The 21,330-nt window shown below is 44.8% G+C and overlaps 2 protein-coding genes across 7 annotated transcripts in view; one reads left to right on the top strand and one right to left on the bottom strand.

Moving 5' to 3' along the window:
• The window catches only part of Macrod1 (mono-ADP ribosylhydrolase 1), an 899,697-nt gene that overhangs the window by 613,950 nt on the left and 264,417 nt on the right, over positions 1-21,330 (bottom strand). The window lies entirely within an intron of this gene.
• The window catches only part of Mark2 (microtubule affinity regulating kinase 2), a 64,023-nt gene that overhangs the window by 5,447 nt on the left and 37,246 nt on the right, over positions 1-21,330 (top strand). Inside the window, exon 1 of one of the 6 annotated variants that reach the window (XM_051146035.1) lies at positions 1,632-2,530. The exons of the other annotated variants lie outside the window; for them this stretch is intronic. The gene's annotated coding sequence lies outside the window, so the exon portion shown is untranslated. Of the gene's footprint in view, positions 1-1,631; positions 2,531-21,330 lie in introns of those variants that run through there. 6 annotated transcript variants of the gene reach the window in all.

The raw sequence follows: 21,330 nt of genomic DNA, 5'->3' as shown, positions 1-21,330 counted from the left end.
CTGTCTAAATGGACTCTCCCCAGCAGCACTTTGAAGCCCGTTAATGGGTTGGGATGTAGTAATGACAGCAGATGGAAAGGGCCAGGAGGCCACTCTTCCTTCCCCATAGGCTGCCTGGTGAGGGTTCCTGCTGCATCCAGACTCAGCTGCGCCCCTCTGCTTGGTTAAGTTGTTGGCCCAGCTGCTTGGCCTCTGTTCTGAGGAGTGTGTGTGGAGGCTTTGGTGTGTTCTCTTCTAGGTTTTCCTATCAAAGCAAAAACTCAGAGGATCATGGAAAGGGTGGTGTTTCAACCTGGCCCTTCCTTGGAATCTCAGCAAGATGACAACAGGATAGGTGACCAAGTTCCCTTCTCTGGATGGGAGATTCCAGTATTTGTCGCTTTGCACTTGAAGTTTGGGTTCTCCAGGCTTTCTCCCAGCCTTCCTCAGACACAAGCGTGAGTCACTCAAGTGTTAGCTGTCTGCTCTCCCTTCTGTTTCAGCACAAGGAAGAATAAGCCTTTACAAACCTCCTGGGGGAGGGACTTACCCTTTCCCCATGCTGGCACTGGAGGCTGCAGGCTATCCCTGCTTAACCCAGCAGAGTGTCACCACTCCCACCACAGCCTCTTGGGATAAGCCACTGAAAACCATTGTTTTTTTTTTTTTGTTGTTGTTGTTTTTTTTTAACTTAAAAAATATTTATTTTTCGTTTTTCGAGACAGGGTTTCTCTGTTTGTAGCCCTGGCTGTTTTGGAACTCAATTTGTAGACTAGTCTGTCCTTGAACTCACAGAGATCCATCTGTCTCTGCCTCCGGAGTGCTGGGATTAAAGGTGTATGATACCATGCCCAGCCCTTATTATTTATTTATTTTTTAATTTAAAAAATTGTTATATCCAGGCATGGTAGCACACGCCTTCAATCCCAGTGGAGGTAGTTGCATCTTTGTGAGTTTGAGGACAGCCAGGACTACATACAGAGACCCTGTTTAAAACAAACAAAACCAAAAATTATTAATATTTTAATGAGGTTTTTTTCTAATGAGGACTTGTCATTTTAAAAATTATTTTATATGTGTGTGTGTCTCATATATGCCTGGTACCTCAAACGGTCAGAAAGGGGCATTGGGTCCTCTGGGACTGGAGTTAGAGGTAGTTATAATCCACCATATGGATGCCATCTTTTCAGCTCCCATCCCCCACTTTTGCTTTTTGTTTTGTTGTTGTTTTTTTGTTTTTTGTTTTTGTTTTTCGAGACAGGGTTTCTCTGGGTGGCCTTGGCTGTCCTGGACTCACTTTATAGACTAGGCTGGCCTTGAATTTACAGAGATCCACCTGCCCTCTGCCTCCTGTATGCTGAGATTAAGGGAGTGTGCCATCAGGACCTGGCCCCAGACCCTGTTACTTTTAAATTATGTGTATGTATGTATGTATGTCTGTCTCTTCTGTGGGGTTTTGTGCAGGTGCCCTTGGAAGCCAGAGGAGTTAGATACTTGGTCCTGGAGCTACAGGCAGGTTTGTTTTTTTGTTTCTTTGTTTCTGCTTGTTTTATTTTAGAGACAAGGTTTCTCTGTGTAGCCCTGGTTGTATAAGAACTCAGTCTGTAGACCAGGTTGGCCTCAGACTCGTAGATCACCTGTCTCCGCCTCTGCCAGGATTAAAGGTGTGCACCACCACCACCACCATGTGGCTACAGGTAGTTGTAATGAGAGTTTGCTCAGGTCCTCTGCTCTCAAAGAGCAGAATGTACTCTTAACCTGTGAGCCATCTCTTCAGCCCCTGCTGTTCTCTTAGACTGGGATGCAACCCCCACTTTTGAAACAGTACCAAGAGAGTCTGGCCTCTTAGTTTCCAGGCCCCTCTCAGGAGGGGTTTCCCTGCTGCTGAGTGCGCAGCTCCTCCTTTTGGGGTGTGTATGAACTGGATCTCTTGATCTGCATGTCTGTTTTTGTCTGGCATGTTGTCTGTAAGTCTGTAGATTCTTTGCACCGGTAACTGTCTTTGGGTGTCTACTCACTTCTACTTTTAAATAGTCCTTAGGTTTCTCATTAGCAGGATAAAACCAGCAGAAAGGGTTTCCTCTGGCCTAGGCTTGTGAAGCGCAGAGGAAGACACAGGTTCTGGTAGGAGAGGTGGAAGTGAATGGTCAGACTGGCTTGGGGTCCTTGGGGGCAGATGAGGCAGACACGGAGAAAGAGGCGTATTCAGTGACTGCTTCTAGCCACCCTTTTGGCCTTTTCTTTTCAATGTGAGGGAGGTGGCGCAGGCTCTGGACTGCTCAGTAGAACCAGTCAAGCTGGTTTTGCACAGGGCCAGCCTATTTTCCCTTGTCCTTTCTGGGAAGTTGGCAACACAGAGGTCTGCCTCCTGTAGACTGAGCTGCTGAGGCGTGAGCTTGGACGACCTCTGTAAACAACCTCCCACCCTCTGCAAGTACTCAAATGAGTCTGGGAATTGGATCTCTTCCTCTGAAAGGGGCTTTTCTCTGCACCCCATGCTGATCCTCAAAGCAGCTGGTCTGGTTTATGTACTTTTCCTAGAAGCTCTAAGGTACAATTTCTTTTCTTGGGCCTTCTTCTCACTCATCTGTCAAAAGGTCAGACTGGCCAGAAGGAAGGGTTTCGGGTCTGTGGTTTGTCCTTTTTTTGGAGTGTGGAAGGGAATTGGGAATCCTGAATCTTGGAGTTAGTGATGTGGACGCTAAACTCAGTGACCTCAGACCTTGTGAGTGTGTGCAGTGCAACTGCCCCAGGCTTCCGGAAGGACTAGAGGGGCACAAATTTTAGTCTTTGGCAACATAAAGGCATCTAGCCATAGTCTTCACCTCTGGGAAGCAGCAGTTGTTCGGATGTCACTGGGAGTCTTTCTCAGGGAGTAGACTGAGCTGGTTCTAAGACTCAGAAGCCAGTGCTGGGAGCAGGAGCAGACTGTTCTCCCAGTCTCCTCAAAAGCATAAAATCCAATGTATGGAAGTTTGGTAGTTTGATTTAGGCTACTTGCAGACAGCTCCAGCCTGGGGGCTGGCTGCTGCCTCTGTTACTGTTGTGGTGACCTGTTTGCACTGTTTGCGCAGAGTTCTTTTGTTACTAATGTCCCAGACGCAGGGTGAGCTCCCCTCCTCCCACCTTTTATACCTTTCCTTTGTGCCATCCCTTCCCACCTCTCCTCTACTGTCACTGTATATAGTGTTTGGGGGTCACTTGTGGGTGTTGGTAGTTTTGAGCTCTCTCACTTTCTCTCTTCTCCCCTCCCTCTCTTCTTTCCTTCCTTCTCCTTTTCCTTGCGAGGGATTGAACCCAGGGCCTCTTGCATATTAGGCAAGCACTCTGACCTACATTCCAGCCCTCCATGGGAGTTCAAAATGACTGATTTTCTAGTCACAGGAAGTATGCTCCTTTGGCCTGCTTGGTGTAGCATAGCATTGAGGTGAGCTTCTAGCAGAATTAAGAAGAGATCCTAGTGTGTTTTGAGATTCAGTAAGTGGTCTCACTGTAGTTAGGAGCAGGTTCTGTTGCCTGGAGTCCTGGTCCGTCTGTGCTGTGCCTTCAGCTTCTTCAGTCCTTCTGCCCTAGCCACTCATCTATCGAGCAATAGGAGTGCATGTTAAAGGGCAACCGGGGCTGTACGGCAGATCCTGTCTCAAAAGGCAAAGCAACAGCTATCTTCGAGGTGTGTTTTAAGTGATAGGTGTAGAAGGGTCTGTGAGATGGTACAGCGATCATCACCACTCTTTCAGTTGAGCGGCTCCGTATGTTTCTCTGAGGAGCTCACAGCTCCACGTGAGCAGAAGGGATGTATACTAGAATTTCTCTGCCATTGGTTGAAGAAATCTTGTTCTTTCCAGCCATCACTGTCCCATAAGTGTTTTTCTTTTCTTTCTTTCCATTCCCCCCCCACCCCCCAAGACAGGGTTTCTTTCTTTGTGTATCCCTGGCTGTCCTTGAACTTGTTCTATAGACCAGACTGGCCTCAAATTCAGAGATTCACCTGCCTCTGCCTCTCAAGTGCTGGGATTAAAGGTGTGCACCACCAGTGCCTGGCATATTTTCTACCAACTCAAACCTTTTATTTTAACTATTAGCTGTCAAAGAAATAGAGCGCTGTTGGACAGCTTCATGTACTTAAAAAAAAAAAAAGTGTGTGGTATGTGTGTGTGGTGCGTGGGTACTCAGAGGCCAGAAGATGTTGTCTAATCCTCTGGAACTGGGTAGTAGTTGTGAACCACCTGAAGCCAGGAACTGAACTCATTTCCTCTAAAAGAATAGCTAGTATTTATTAAGAATAATTAATTAAGCCGGGTGTGGTGGCACACACCTTTAATTCCAGCCCTTGGGAGACAGAGGCCGGCCTGGTCTACAAAGTGAGTCCAGGACAGTCAAGGCTACACAGAGAAACCCTGTCTCGAAAAACCAAACTAAACCAAACCAGGTTAGAGGGAGTGTAGCCCCTCCCCCTAGGTCTGACTCTCCCCTCAGGGCTTTCTTTGACCACTGTCCCTTTCTCTGAGAGAAAGCTTTCTGTTTCTCTTACAGACCTGTGAGGCAAGCAGGCACTTGAGGGTTCCTTTTTCCTCAACAGAGCAACCTTCAAGGGCAGATTCTTGTTACCTCCTCTTTCAAATTCTTAAAGAGGCCCAGGAAAGAGCTTTTAATAGAGGATCCCAGACCCACCCACTCCTGTTCTCTGTCTATTGCTTTGCTTTCTGTACAGTTAAAGTTTGCTGCTTTGCTGTTCTCAGTGCTGGGGATCACACCCAAGGCCTGAGCATGCTGAAGACACAGTAACAGCCACATGTCCAGTCCTGGATATGCACGCTAAGAAACAAGTCCTTGCTGGATATCACAGCACACACCTATAGTACCAGCACATCAGAGGCGGGGAGATTAGGGCCTACAAAGGAAGAGCCTGTCTCAAAAGAAAAAAGGGAAGAAAGCCAGGCTATGGTGCTGTGCATCTGCTGTCCTGGTATTTGGGGGGCTCATGCAGAGGATTGGGAATTCAAGATCAGTTTGGGCTATATATAGGGAGACTATTTCACCGGAGAAAAGTAGTAGTGAAAAAAAAGAAAATCAAGCTCTTCTGTATGTATACCTTTGGAGCTCCCTTGCTTAGTCAAGTCAGGTGTGTGGAGCTGATGACTTTAGAGATGCATCTTACTTTCCTTGGTGAGAGTCCTAAGCCAGTTCTGAGCTTGTCCCTCTGACCTATCAGAATGCTGTGAGTTGAGATAGACCCTGTTCTGGGGTAGTGCTTGTTTTTTGGGTAGTGCAATGTTGAGTTTGGGTTTCATTGTGGTTTGGAAGTCCTAGGTGTTTCCTGTAGCCCTTCAGGTCAAAATTACTTTAATTGTAACATGAACGTAATATTTACATTCTGTTTGTTTTGGTTTGTTTTTCCAGATGACATTTCTCTGTATAGCCCTGCTTGTCCTGGAACTCACTTTGTAGACCAGGCTGACCTTGTACTAGGAAATCCACCTGCCTCTACCTCCCAAGTGCTAGGATTAAAAGTGTGCGCCACCATTGCCTGGTTTTTTATTCCTGTTTAATGTGTGTGTGTGGGGGCGTCGTATTTGTTTGTAGATGTGCCCAAGAACATGGGTGGAGGCCAGTGAACACTAGATGTTTTGCTCTTGGCTGCCTTACTTCCTTGAGACATGTTTTGGTTAGGCTGGCTGGCCAGCAAACTCTTGGATCTGCCTGTCTCTATACCCTGTAACATTAGAGTTATAAGCAAGTATAACCCTGCCTGATTTTTTACATGGGTGCTGGGGATCTGAACTCAGGTCCTCAGACTTGCATACCAAGTGGTCTTACCCACGAAGCCACCTCCCCAGCCCCTGAATTCTTCATTCTCATCCCCTCACTAGTGTGCAGTGGTATCTTCCAAGGGCTGAGAGATACATGATGACTTGCCACTGGTGGCTCGCGAGAGGTAAATTTCTGTATTGTGTTTTGAAGAACTTTTAGAGTGGGCTGGAGAGATGGCTCGGCGGTTAAGAGCACTGACTGCCCTTCCAAAGGTCCTGAGTTCAATTCCCAGCAACAACATGGTGGCTCACAACCATCTATAATGAGATCTGATGCCATCTTCTGGCATGCAGGTGTACGTGCAGGCAGAGCACTGTATACATAATAATAAAAAAATCTTTAAAAAAAAAAAGAATTGCAATAAAAAATGATAATGAAGCTGTCTTTGAAGTTTTGTAGGTGTTACTAGTGTGTTTTATAGACTATTTTAGTATAGTAGTACAGTGCTAGGTAAACTGCAGTGTTGCTGCAAGATTAGTCCTCAGAGTTTAAAGTGAAAGAGATTAAATAGTAAGTTTATAGTCTACACGCTTTAAAAGCTTTTCAGAAAAGAGATGAAAAAGTTCTGGGTGTGGTCATACACCTCTTTGAATACAGCACTTGGGAAGCAGAGGCAGGCGAATCTCTGAGTTTGAGGCTAGCCTGGTCTACTTTCTGGACAGCCAAGGCTACACAGAGAAACCATGTCCAGAACACCAACCAACCAAACAAAAGTTCCTGAAACCTGTTACGGTATGGAATAAGTGACCATCTTGCTTTGAGTACAGTGGTCCCCTTCATAGCTAAGGAGTTAGTGGCCTGCCTAGAATATTGGGTGAAAAGTCAGTAGAGTTTAGGGCAGTGTTGTTCTGATGTTACTGTAATTTAGCAAGAGTTAGCTATATACACTAAGACCAGGTTAATGTCTTATTTGCAGAATTTAAAAGATGATCTTATTTTATTATTTTAAAATTGTGTGTGTGTTTGTATGCTAGAGGCATCGGACCTCCTGGAACTGGAGTCACAGGTGGTTGTGAGCCACTGTACTTGGGTGCTGGGGACAGACCTTAATTCTTCTAGCTGAGCTCTCCGCGGGCCTGTGCTTGCAGGGTTTTTCTTTCCCTAACATGTGAACAGATGGGCAGAGTGCTCAGGGTGCTTCCTTAGCACCACCAGTTGTCACAGAGTGCTTTCTCCATAGCAGTGCATAGTCAAAGGGTGAAGAACTTTGATTTGTTTTCTTTTTTTTTTTGAGACATGGTCTTGCTGTGTAGCCATGTCTAACCTGGGACTCACTATGTAGACCAGGTTGCCCTGGAACTCAGATCCACCTGCCTCTGCCACTCTTATGCTAGGATTAAAGGCATGTGCCACCACACTCAGCACATGAGTGACTTTTGACTTTATGAATCTCATAAGCTACTCTGGAACAGCTTCCTCTCCATTCACACTGATGGTATAGAAACAATGGCAGAGAAAAGCACTGGGGCCAAGACAAGAGAGTTCAAGGTAGCACCAAACTGCCAGTGCCCAGGGTCCTCTTTTCAGCTACATATTTTCTGCAGGAGAAAAGCCATTACCATATGAGAGTGGCCTGGATGAAGAGCTGACTCTTTCATTTTTTTGAGCCTTTAATAAAGGTCCCTTTGCTGTTGTGGTCGTTTACACCTTTAATCCTAGCACTCTGGAGGCAGAGGCAGTTGAATTTCTTGAGTTCAAGGCCAGCCTGATCTACAGAGTGAGTTCCATCGAGGACAGCCCCAACTACACAGAGAAACCCTATCTTAAATGGTGGGGGGGTCACAGAAGCAGAAGCAAGTGGATCTCTGAGTTCCAGGCCAGCCTGGTTTACATAGTAAGTTCTAGGACAGCCAGCTCACAGCTGCATATAGCTCTAGGTCCTAGGGATCCTATGTCTCTGGCTTTCTTTGGCACCTGCACTCATATACACAGACCCCTATACAGACATACATATATACATATAATTAAGCAATTCTAAACATCTTTTAAAATGTATATTTTAATGGATAAATATAAAATGTTGAATATAATTGTGTTTGCATTAGCTAGGTGTGGTAGTGTTTGCCTGCAATTCTAGTATGTGGGAGCTTAAGGCAAGAGGATTGCCATGGAGGCCAGGCTAGCAAGACCATGGCTCCAAAATTATATGCATGTTTATAGGATAGAGTGTTTTTTGTTGGTTTGGTTGGTTTGGTTTTTTGAGACAGGGTCTCTCTGTGTAGCCTCGGCTGTCCTGAGTTTGCTTTGTAGACCAGGCTGGCCTCGAACTCACAGCGATCCACCTGCCTCTGCCTCCCGAGTGCTGGGATTGGAGGCGTGCGCCACCACGCCCGGCAGGGTAGAGTGTATTTTAGCACATATAAACTATATAATCTGCTCAGGATATTTTTGGTAGTTCAACTCAACTGAACAGAGACCTTGTCTTTAAAACAACAACAATAAGTCTCATAGTCTGAGTGATGAAATACAAAGTATTCATAAGGTATTGCTATTATATGCTATGTTGTGATAGAAACGCATATGTGTGATGGAGCTAACCAGTTACATAGACCATCCTCACCTGAAATAACAACTGATTATCCAGTACAAACTGATAGCCATTCTTGAAATTTTAGTGGGCATTTTCTTACAAATGAACAAATGAGCTAGTCAAGTTTTCAAGCAGAAATTAAAATTTGGGGTGCTGAACTAGTTACCTGACTGTGGTCTCAGTGCCATACTGTATTATCAGTGGGTACAAGCAGGTTCTGGCTTTGTCTGTGGAGGCTGAACACACATACCTTCCTAGCTGCTAAAAAGGTCAAGGCCTTCTTGGCTGATCCATCTGCATTTATGCTGCTGCCCCTGCTGTAGCAGCAGCCCAGGCTAGCCCCGCCATGGCTGAATCCAAGAAAGAGTCAGAGGAGTCAGATGAGGACATGGGTTTTTGTTGCATTTAACAAATCCCTTCAAAGTGACCACCTCAGCTAGCTTAATTTGGGAAACATGGAAATAAAGGGTTACTATTTTAAAAAAAAGAAATTGAGGTAGGGTGCTGCAGAGATGGCTTAGCAGTTATGACACTTCCAGTTAGGTTCCCAGTACCCTATTGGGCAGCTCACAACCACCTGTAACTCTAGCTCCAGTGAATCCTTGTCCTCCAAGGGTACCCGCACACTCGTGGCATATATTCACACAGACACATAAGCAAAAATAAAGGTAAATCTTTTTGGGGTTTTGAGACAGGGTTTCTCTGTGTAGCCCTGGCTATCCTAGAGACTCTTTGTAGACCAGGCTGGCCTTGAACTCCTCAGTGCTGGGATTAAAGGCATGTGCCACCACTGTCTAGCTAAAGGCAAATCTTAGAAAGAAAGGAAGAAATAGAGAAAGAAAGAAGAGAAGAGAAAGGAGAAAAAAGTGATGGAAGATGGGTCTTGGCGTGGTGACACTTGCCTTTAAATCCCAGAACTAGAGAAGCAGAGAAAGGTGGATGTCTATATGGAGGCTAGTCTAACCTCCAAGGCAAATTTCAGGCTAACCAGAGCAACATAGTGAGACCCTACCTTATACAGAACAAAACAGAATTTGGAAAATTTGTATTTGTCAGACTGTTTTGATGAAATTGATGTAAATTTGTTGTTAACTATTAGCATTTGGAAATTCTACACAATTCAGTATAAGACTATTTTCTAAATTACCAGTGTGTAAACAAAGTGCAGGGTAACATGACTTTACACTTAGGTGTGTCCAGAGACATCATCAGTGCAGTTTTGGATTCTACTTTGTGATGGGTTAGGGACAGGATAGAGGACAACCTTCAGGGGTTGGTTCTTTCCTTCCACATCTACAGAGGCTCCAGCCATTGAGCTTAGGTTGTCAGGCTCAGTGACAAGCATTGTAGCTGCTGAGCCATCCTACCTTTGGTCAGTGACAGAGAAGAAAATGTCAGTGTTTGGAAGGCTTTTGAATTCCGGTTTCCCATCTGGATGTCTACATGAAGTCAGCTTTGTCTGCACACTTCATGTAATATTTTGAGATTTATTTGTTTATGTTCATGCACGTATGCCTCCATGCCAGGAGAGGGCATCAGATTGATCCCATTAGAGACGACTGTAAGTCACCATGTGGCTGCTGGGAATTGAATCTGGGCCCTCTGGAAGAGAGCCAGTGCTCTTAACCGGTAAGCCATCTCTCCAGCCTTTACAGATTCTTGTTTTTTGTTTTTGTTTTTGTTTTTTTTTTAGGTTTTTCAAGATAGGGTTTCTCTGTGTAACAGCCCTGGCTGTGCTAGACTCATTTGTAGACCAGGGTGGCCATGAACTCACAGAGTTCATGCCTCTGCCTCCCGAGTGCTGGGATTAAAGTCGTACACCACCATGCCTGGCCTCATAGAATATTTTGAAACCCTGAATGTAGAAATTGATATAAAGCTGGGGCCCTTGTTGCACGCCTGTAATCCCAGCACTCAGGGGGGCAGAGGCAGGCAGATGTCTGTGAGTTCGAGGCCAGTCTGGTCTACAAGAGTCCAGGACAGCCAAGGCTACACAGGGAAACCCTGTCTCAAAAAAAAAAAAAAATAGAAAGGAAGAAAAAAAGAGATGGATATTAAAAAGTCTGTCTGTCTGTCATTAAGCCAGATATATTAAGAGCAACACTTTTAATCAAATTTTGGTTGTTTTGGAAAACACGATGTTTCCCTAAAAAGAGTAGGCTGTGTAAACATGCACTGCGTTTATTGTTATTGTAAGCAAATGAGTAACACTTGATAAAAGAGGGTTGCTACTGAGGCCAGACTAGGCTATCTAGTAAGACCTTGCCTCTAATATGATACGCATATTTATAGGGCGAAGTGTTAGCACGTGTATATTATGTAAAGATGTGCTTGGGATATTTTTGGTTGTCCAACTCAAGCATTTGTCATTTCTCTGATGGGAACATTCAACCCCTCTTAGCCTTTTGACTTATAGGATTCACTGTTAATTACCCTTCTGTGGAACAGTGTATGAGAACTTTCTGTCTTTTGTATGTTATAATCGGCTCCCACCCGCAACCATCGTCTGCTGTTGCAAAGGTTTTGGGTTAAGGCCTTTTTGGTGCTGGGGATTGAACCCAGGACTTTGCATTTGCCAGAGAAGCACTTACCACTGAGTAGCCTTGTCAGTTCCTCAAGTGCAGTTCATGGAGTACAAACTCATTTGGAGTTTGGAAAAATCTATTTTTATTAAAAATAAATGGTTTCTGTTCATATGTACTAAGTTTATTTCATTTAACCTTTTTCTGTATGTGTACATATATAGTGTTTGGGTGTATGTGTGGGATACATGTGTATGTACGTCATGTATGTACATGTGTATGTGGGGGTGGTGTGCATGTGGAGGCCAGAGGTGAGCTTTGTTGTTCCTCAGGAGCTGTATACCTTCTTCTGTGAGACAAGGTCTCTTACTGGGGCATGGGCTCCCGGCTGCAGGCTCTTCTTGACTCTGTCTGCACCGCGCTTGGCTTTTACGTCTAGCTAGCCAGCTGCTCCAGGGATCCTGTCTCTGCCTCTCTTTGCACTGAGACTGCAGGTAGGCTGCCACACCTGAGGCACCGGTGTGGGCTCTGGGAACCATAGCTGTGCTGCTCATTCTAGAGTAGCAAGGCCGTACTCTGAGCTGTCTCCCTAGCCCCAGTCTTGAGTCTTTGATAGAATGCTGGTTGTTTACTTTACAGACTGTTTCTCAGTCATGCTAGTCTGAAATTTTTTATGACCTTGTGCTTCAGCACCATTTTACTATGGTAAAAACCAGAACTTGCTGCATCTCTACTCTCTAATTTAGGGGGGGGGGGTGCAGGGGGAGGGTTTGAGACAGGGTTTCTTTGTGTAGCCTTAGCTGTCTTGGACTCACTTTGTAGACCAGGCTGGCCTCGAACTCACAGCAATCCACCTGCCTTTGCCTCCTAAGTGCTGGCATTAAAGGCGTGCGCCACACACCTGGTGATAATTAATTTTTAAAAATGTTATAGGTGTTTTGTGTACATAAATGTCAATATACCATGTGTGTGCCTGGTCCCCATGGATTCCAGAAGAGGGTGTCTGATCCTTTGGGACTGTAGTTACAGATAGTTTTGAGTCACAGTATAGGTGCTGGGAATTGAACCTGAGCCCTCAGGACTTTGCAGGCAGTATTTTCAGCTGCTGAGCCATCTCTTCAGCTCCTATTTTGGTTTGTTTTTTGTTTTTTGTTTGTTTCTTTGTTTTTTAAGACAGGGTTTCTCTGTGTGACCCTGGCTGTCCTGGGACTCACTCTGTAGAGCAGGCTGGCCTCAAACTCACAGAGATCCACTTGCCTCTGCCTCCTGAGTGCTGGGATTAAAGATGTGTGACACCACTGCCTAGCTTGATTTTTTTTTTTTTTTTTTTTTTTTTTTTTTTTTTTTTTTTTTTAGCCCTGTGCCATTTAAATAGATCTGAATTGCTAACTTTTTCACCATCCAAAATGGAGAGTGCACTACTTAACTAACAGTAACTCCCCACTCCAACTCCTCCTGCCCTGGCAACCTGCTTCTCTTTTATCCCTATGCATTCTAAATTCCTTGTGTAAATGGAATCATATATTTGTCCTGTGGCTGATTTTAGAGTGTAATGTTTTCAAGCTTTATTCGTGTTGAAGCTTTAATTCTGATTTAGTTGATGGTGCTGGAGAGATGGCTTAGAGCACTTGTTGCTCTTGCAGAGGACATGGGTTTGATTGCCAGCACCTACATAGTGTGCACAGCCATCTATAACTCCAGGTCCAGGGGATTCCATTCACTCTTTCTTTCTTTCGCCTATGGCACCATGCACACATGTACTATGTATACATACATACATATGTATACATACATATAAAATAAATAAGTCTTAAAAATAAAAATGCTCAGTTAGTTTACCCAGGTTTTGTGGTATGTTGGAAAATACAGTTACTGGCCAGGCATGGCATATCTTTACTCTCAGCACTCTGGGAGGCAGAGGCTGGCAAATCTCTTGAGTTGGAGGCCAGCCTGGTTTACATAGTGAGTTCTAGGCCCAGCCAGGCCTATGTAGAGAGACCCTGTCTCAAAACAAATAACTCACCCACCCCCCAAAAAACAAAAAAGGAAAATATAGTTACTTTTCATAAGAAATGACATCTGTAAGCCAGCGGTGGTGGCGCACGCCTTTAATCCTAGCACCTAGGAGGTAGAGGCAGGAGGATCGTTGTGAGTTTGAGGCCAGCCTGGTATACAAAAGCAAGTCCAGGATAGTCAAGTCAAGGTTACCCAGAGAAACCCTGTCTCAAAGAACCAAAAAACAAAACAAAACAAAACAAACAAACAAAAACAAAACCAAAAAACAACAAAAAAAGAAATGACATCTGTAATTGTATTAAGGTTAGTGAACTTACTTTAAATGAATTCATTTAATGAATCCATTCTGTTTTATTTTCATTTTCTTGTGTTGGTAATCTAACCTAGGGCCTTATGCATGCTAGGCAGGTAGTGTTCTGATACTGATTTATATCCAAGGCCTGTTTTAATTTTAACACTATCAATAGGAGACACAGTAAGCCACAGGAACAAAAGCTATTTGATGCCATGGGTACTGCAGTGTAAAGGGAAGAGCTGGGCTGGAGGGAGTGCAGAGAGTTGCAGGCAGAAGTGTAAGAACCATTTCTGTAGGTAAATAACCAAATACCAGCTTAATCAGCACTGGCTTTGATTGGTTGGTGAGTTGGTATGACCTCATTGTGAGCCTTTGTTTGTGATTCCCAGAGTCCTGAGACCTGCCCTCAGGAAGGCACTTGCTGCCTTGGTTTGCAGTCATTCTAGCTGAGGAAGTCAGTTCTCAGTGACCTAGGGGACTTTGATCAAAGTTGGCTCATTTCCTGCTTTGAGTACGTAGCATTGGCCTTTTAAAAATTCCATTAAAAAGATCATTTGGCTTACTTGAATTTCATTATAACAGGTTTCTTTTTTTTTTTTTTTTTAAGTTTATATGTTGGCTATTGCTCAGTTCCCAATTTAAAAACTGCAAGGCTTGCATTGCACCCTTTCATCCTTGAAGAGCCTTGTTGCCTAAGATATCTGGAGTCTGGCAGTGTCAGTCTCAGGCCCCATACCAAGCTGTCTTATTTCTTCTGTGGCTGCGGATCCTGCACACTTTGTACCTCTTTTCTTTCTTTCTTTGCTCTCTTCAGCCTTCCTCACTTTCCCCTTCTTTTCTTTTCTTTTCTTCTCTTTTTTTCCTGAGACAGGGTTTCTCTGTGTAGCCTTGGCTGTCCTAGACTCACTTTGTGGACCAGGCTGGCCTTGAATCACAGCAATCTGCCTGCCTCAGCATCCCAAGTGCTGGGATTAAAAGCGTGCCTGGCTCTCTTCTTTTCTTGAAGTGCTGGGGGTTGAATCCATGCTTAGCTACACCCCTAGTTAACCGATTTGTTTTCTTCTTTTTGAGACAGGGTCTCACTGTGCAGCTCCAGCTAGCTTCAAACTCACTGTGTAGACCAGGCTCCCAGGCTGTGACTAACTTTAGCTTGACTAAGCTCTGTTCCTTTTAGTTTTGTTTGTTTGTTTTGAGACAAGGTCTCTTTCCATAGCTCTTGCAATCCTGGAACTTATTATGTATATAAACCAGGTTGGCCAAGAATTTTCAGAGACCTGTCAGACTCTGCTTCCCAAGTGCTGGGAATAAAGGTGGCATCACCACTTCTGGCCAAACAAATCCTTTTAAACTAATATCATTTGCTTTGAATCATACCTTGTTGGAATAGTTTTAAATTATATTTATTTTTGGTGTGTACATATGGAATTCAGAGGACAGCTTGCAGGAGGCAGTTCAACTTCTCCTTCCACCACGTGGGATGTGGAATCAAAGTAGGTCTACAGGCTTGACTTCAGACACCTTTAACTGCTCGGCCACCTCACTAGCTCTGCAATAATTTTGAAAACCAAAATTTTAATCAAGGGTTTAGTATTGATTTTTATCTACAAACAGATTGACAGGACTGTAGTTACAGTTCCATCATTTAGCAAGTCCCTTAATCCTCAGTTCTTTCTACAAAATAGTTTTCCCACCTCCTCAGAATTACATGATTTGTTCTGGGTGTGTGTGGGTGTGTGTTGTGAATTGAACCAGAGCTTTGCACATTCTGAGTATTCTACCATTGTGCTACATTCCCAGTCCATGGCTTTTTCTTCAGTTCCAGAATGGAGCTTGACCATTGGTCTCTATAGACGATAGAGACTTTCACTTTCAAAGATTTGTTTACTAGCAAAGACAGTGGTGACTTAATAGTGGCGTCTCCTGGCTGGCCCTCCAAATGCAGAACTCTGTTCCAGATTGTTGAGAACCTTGATTTGAAAGGAATAGACCTGAAGAATAGACATTGGCCTACCCATTCTCACTCATTTGGGTGGTTTGCCTCAGAGGCTATGGATGTTTACACCTACAATAACCTCCATTTACTGAGCAGTGACTGTCCTTATTATTTATTTAGCTGTTTTATACCCATTAACCCACCTACTCTAAGAGATAGTGGGTCTTGTTATTTCCTCCACTTCTCAGATGAAGGGAGTAGGCCAAGAAATGTTAGATCACTGGTCTAATGCCATAAACCAGGTGGTCCAGAGTGACTATCATTTTCTGGACTAGCTATTATAGGATGTGGAAAGCTTTTCACACCCGGCTTCAGTTGTGCCCATATAGAAGAATGTGAAAGTTTATAGTTTTTATTTATTTATTTATTTTGGTTTTTCGAGACAGGGTTTCTCTGTGTAGCCTTGGCCATCCTGGACTCACTTTGTAGACCAGGCTGGCCTCGAACTCACAGCGATCTGCCTGCCTCTGCCTCCCGAGTGCTGGGATTAAAGGCGTGCGCCACCACACCCGGCCTTTTTATTTTTTTTGTAAATATTTATTTGTTTATTATTTATATAGTTTCCTGCCAGCATGTGTGCCTGCAGGCCAGAAGAGGGCAACAGGTCTCATTATAGATGGTTGTGAGCCACCATGTTGTTGCTGGGAATTGAACTCAGGACCTTTGGAAGAACAGACAGTGCTCTTAACCTCTGAGCTACCTCTCCAGCCAAGTTTATAGTTTTTAAAATTTACAATCCAAAGTAAGAGGCACAGTACATCTGAAATACCAGTCAGTACCTGGGAGCCACAAGCAGGAGGATCATGAGTTCAGAACCAGCCTTGACTAAACAGAGAAAACTTGCCTCAAGAATTAGAAAAGGAAAGACACAAATTTGAAACTTTTTTGTTTTTCGAGATGGTTTCTCTGTGTAGCCTTGGCTGTCCTGAACTCACTTTGTAGACCAGGCTGGTCTCGAACGCACAACGATCCACCTGTCCCTGCCTCCTGAGTGCTGGGATTAAAGGCATGTGCCACTACGCCTGGCTACAGATTTGAAACTTTTTGTTTTGTTTTGTTTTGTTTTTTGAGACAGGGTTTCTCTGTGTAGCCATGGCTGTCCTGGACTCGCTTTGTAGACCAGGCTGACCTTGAACTCACAGATCTGCCTGCCTCTGCCTCCCAAGTGCTGGTATTAAAGACATGAGCCACCACCGCCACCCAGCCCCAAGCTTGAAACTTTTAAAAAAGATTTCTTATTTATGTACGCATACTTGTGGAGGCCAGAAGCAGACAAGAGATTAATCAGAGCTGGAGTTAGAGGGAATGGTGAGCTGCCTGATGTTGGTTCTGAGGTCTGACCTCAGGTCCTTTGCAAAAGCACTGAGGGCTCTTACTTTTTTAGGCACAAAGATAACTTCACAAATGGGAAACTAGAGCTCATACAAAAATTTGCAATCAAAACTCAGGCACATGGCCAGATGCAGATGTTGCACACCTGTGCCTGTAATCTCAGCCCTTGGGAATGCAGAGGCAGGTTGATTGCTGTGAGTTCAAGGCCAGTCTGCTCTACAAAGTGAGTCTAGGACAGCCAGGGCCACACAAAGAAATCCTGTCTTTTTTTTTTTTAATTAATTTGTTTTTACTTTATGTGCATTGGTGTTTTGCCTGCATGTATATCTGGATGAGATGAGGGTGTCAGATCTTAGAGTTATAGACAGTTGTGAGCTGCCATGTGGGTGCTGGAAATTGAACCCGGTCCTTTGGAAGAGCAATCAGTGCTCTCAACCGCTGAGCCGTCGTCTCTCCAGCCCCAGAAACCCTGTCTTGAGAAACCAAAGCCAACCAACCAAACCAAACAAAACAAAAAAACCCAAAACTAGACACACCAAAAATTTTGTATAAAATTAAAAGCTAGTCACCCATTATTCTAGCACTTGGGAGGTGGAAACGGGAGGATTAAAAATTCAGGGTCACCCTCAACTGCTTTGTGATTCAAGACCAAACTGGATTATTTGAAACCCTGGGAGGCAGAGGCAAGCGAATCTCTGAGTTTGAGGACATCCAGGGCTACACAGAGAAATCCTGACTCGAAGGAAGGAAGGAAGAGAGGGAAGAAAAGAACAACCCTTTCTCGATTGCGGTTGTGATGTGCACCCGTTACTCCTGGTACCTGGGAACTGGAGGCGGGCACATATTAGACTGACCATAAAACCAGTCATGGCACATACCTGTAATTCCAGCACTCAGAAAGAAAGTACAGGCAGGAGGCTCAAGTCAAAGTCATCCTAGACGTCATAGTAACTTATCACTAGCCTGGGCTGCATAAGACTCTGGCTAAATAGATAGGTGATAAAAGAAACATGAAGTGTCATATTTAGACTTAAGTCCCATCTCCAAGCTCACTCTTGCACTCCCCCCCTCAATTTATTTTTTTATTTTTTTATGTACATTGGTCATTTGACTGCATGTATGTCTGTGTGAAAGTGTCAGATCCCCTGGAATAGAAGTTCAGACAGTTGTGAGCTGTCATGTGGATGCTGGGAATTGAACCTGGGTCCTCTAGAAGAGCAGCCAATGCTCTTAACTGCTGAGCCATCTCTCCAGCCCCCAAGCTATCTCTTGTATGTACAAATATTCCAAAATCTACAAAACATCCTAAACACTATGTCCTCAATCATTTCCAGTGAGGGCTACTCACGTGGACTTACTTATGTGACGATTAGTGCCCTTTTATGGGGCAGCTGTGTGTTGCAGGCTCACAGCTGTTTCTGTCTTTGGCCTGTCATGAATGTGTCAGGAGTAAAACAGCACAGCATGGACAGTTGTTGGCTCATTTAGAGACAGTCGGCATGTCATAATCTTCTTTTGTCCTGGCTGTCCTAGAACTAGCTCTGTAGACCAGGCTGGTCTTCAACTCACAGAAATCCACCTTTAAAGGTGTGTGCTACCATGCCTGGCTTCTGCTGTCTTTACAGCTGAGTGCTATTTGGTCTTGGCCTTCACCGCCAAGAGCGCCAAGCAAGTACTACAGCTGGTAGGGCCACTGGCCACTGTGCATTTGGGACTTGCTAGTTCAAGTCCTGGGAGCTGAACTCTGGCTATCCTGCTAGAACTTTTTAGCCTGGTGCCTTTAATATGCCACCACTTCCTGTTTTCATTTGCTCAGTCTCTGGTTCATGCTTGCGTACTGAAGCTGGTCTCCATCACAGTGCGTGTGGCCCAGCGCAACTGTGCTGTGATCGAAAGAACTTGCTGTGTATATACTGCTACAGAGAGAACATCAGTGTATGGTTCATCTACTTGTAAATCTAACCTTGGCAAATGGGTGCCTTTTCTTTGAAGATGCTAGTGTGGGGTAAATAGGCAAACTGCTGCCTTTGATCAAGCAGAGCTTAACCAGCCACTGGGTCCCTTTTGCTGAGAACGATACCATCATTGGTATTAGAAGCTGATAAACTCTGAAAAAGTTGTTTAGAGCTCACCTGTATTTGTTAAGATGGAAAAGTGCAAATTGACACGAGCTCTTTTGAGGAGCATTGACTGACTGGATCCAGCTGACTTTGTCCTGAGTGGATCTCCCCTCCATACCCATTGCCTGCAGATTTCTCTTACAGAAGTCGCTGCTGCTCACACACAGGTGTCTTCAGGTGCTCCTCAGTGATGCAGCCACTTTTCCATGGAGAGCGCATGGCAATGTTTTCCTTGCTAATGAAAAGGCTGTTGTAATGGGTTAGGTCCATAGGGGCTCTGCCCTTCTGTACTTGTACTCCCAGAGAAAATAAGCGCAGTGCCTTAATTACTGACGGCATGCTGGCAGAGAGGGATGGCTGCTAATTGATTAGGTGACAGTCCTTTGCATGGATATGGAACTATCTGATGTCTGTGTGTGTGTGTGTGTGTGTGTGTGTGTGTGTCTGTCTGTCTGTCTGTCTGTCTGTCTCTCTCTCTCTCTCCCTCTACCTCTCCCTCTCTCTCTCCACTAAATAAATGGATTTGGCCAGGTAAGTTGATCTTGAGAGATGAACTTGTGTAGAGGTTTCCTTTACTAATCTCAAATTTCTTTTTTCTTTTTGTGTAGTTCTCTTTTGTTTTGAGACAGTCTCACTATTTAGCCTTGGCTGATCTGAAGCTTGCTGTGTAGACCAGACTGGACTTGAACTTACAGAGATCTGCCTTCTCTGTGTCCTGAGTGCAGGGAGTAAAGTCATACCCAGCCCTGACTCTTTGATGTGATGCTGTGTTAGACTGGGCCTCACATGGCCTCATTTGACTTCATGCCCAGCCCAGTGTTTCCTGGCTTAGCAGTCAGCAGGCCTGAGCAGCTCTTGGTTCCCATTGTGGTGCACGTGGTGAGCAGTGTCACTTCACACCCTGCTCTCCCTGCAGTGTGCCCCTTTCTGTTTGGCAGCATCAGGCTCCTCTATTTGGTTTGCTTCTCATTCCCTCCTTCTGTCTTGGAATGGACGGTGCTTATTCTGAAATATATTTTTAAGACAGTGTTTCAGAAGCAAACACTCTGCCTTCTGGAACCCAGACACTGCTGGTGAAGCAGCCGACAGGGCAGGCTGCCAAACCCAGACTGTGGAAGCCGATCCCTTAGTGATGACAGAGTATCATACTGTGATGAGTCGGCCCTTGATGGGATCATGGTATGAGGGTCTCCCAGGAGCACTTACCTGTTGCCCTCTCCCTCTGCCTTTATAGTCTACTGTGTTGAGCTGTCCCGATGAGCCATTTCAGAGAAACAGCTCAGCTGCTGGAGGACAAACTTTAGGCGGGACATTCCCACCCACCCTCATCTACTCCCACCCTGTCCCTGCTTCTTACTCCAGAAAGAATCTTTTGAGGTGATTTAGACCAACTCTTCACCAGCCTTTCTGATTTTTTATTTATTTATTTTTTTTTGCCTAGGCTGGGCTCAAGTGGTCCTGCCTTTGCATCCCACCTAGTCTCAACCGTAGGTGTGTGCCACTGCCCTTGGCACATCCGGCTTTAGGATCAGAGGACTGGAAAGATGAATTTGTCAGTGGGCCTGAATTTAGGCCCCAGAAGTCACAAAAACTACTAGATGGGGTTTAGTGTGCTTGTAATCTCAGTCCTGGGGAGACAGAAGGATCCGGGGCTTGCTGACCAGCCAGCCCAGCTTAATTTGTGAGCCCAAGAACGGTGAGAGCCTCTGACTAAATAACCACTCACAGAGTTGATGGTCTTGAGAAACTTGCCGCTGAGGACTTGCCCCTGAAGCTTCCAGGCCTGGGTACTCCTGCCTTAGCCTCCTGAGCTCTGACATCACAGGCACTTGCCAACACATTTAACTCCCCCCCCGTCCCTCCTCCCTTCTTCCCTCCCCTTTCTTGTTGCTAGGATCAAATGCAGGGCCCAAGTACATATCAGGCTGATGTTCCTTCATCTTGGCTGTCCTGGACTAACTTTGTAGACCAGGCTGGCCTCGAACTTACAGTGATCCACCTGCTTCTGCCTCGCAAGTGCTGGTATTAAAGGCGTGTGCCACTACCGCCCGGCTTGACTTTTTTTTTTTTTTAAATAATTTTGTTTTGTTTGTTTTGTGACAGAGCGTTGTGTAGCCCAAGCTAGCCTTGTACTTGCTATGTGATTGAGACTGGCTTTGAACTGTTGTCATTGTTTTCAGCTTGACACCAGCTAGAAGAGATAACCACAATTGAGAAAAATGCCTTCATAGGATTAACATGTAGGCAAGCCTCTGGAGCACTTCCTTAATTAGTGATTGATGGGGGGGAGTGTGACCTGGAAGTGTAAGGTGAAATAAACTCATTGCTCCACAGGTTGCTTTGGTTATGGTGGGTTTTTTTTTTTGTTTTTTATTATGTTATACAGAGTTTATTAAATGAGCATGGGGAGAGAAGGAAAGGGGGAAGGGGGTACCCCAGAGAGAGAGGAGAGGTAGAGAATGAGAGCGCCAGCCACATGGAGGGTGTCTTTTATGTGGCCCAGGTAAGGGCCACGCCCCTGTGGCAGGTAAGCAGTGACATCACAGGTAGGCAGACTGAAGCTGAATCCTAACAACATCATTCACACTTCTGTTTTTTTCTGATGAAAGTTAATTTTTATTAATTTCTAAGCACTTTCCTTATATTTACCTCATTATCGTCTCCAGTCCTTTCTTTCACTGTCCCCAGTCTCTTTCTTCTACCCAAATAGTCTTCCTCGTGTCTTTTTTCTT

Source organism: Acomys russatus, chromosome 5 (genome assembly GCF_903995435.1).
Source record: "Acomys russatus chromosome 5, mAcoRus1.1, whole genome shotgun sequence".
In the NCBI taxonomy this organism is placed as follows: Eukaryota; Metazoa; Chordata; class Mammalia; order Rodentia; family Muridae; genus Acomys; species Acomys russatus.
The sequence above is the reverse complement of the archived record's forward strand: the minus strand, read 5'-3'. Positions and strand labels throughout refer to the sequence as shown.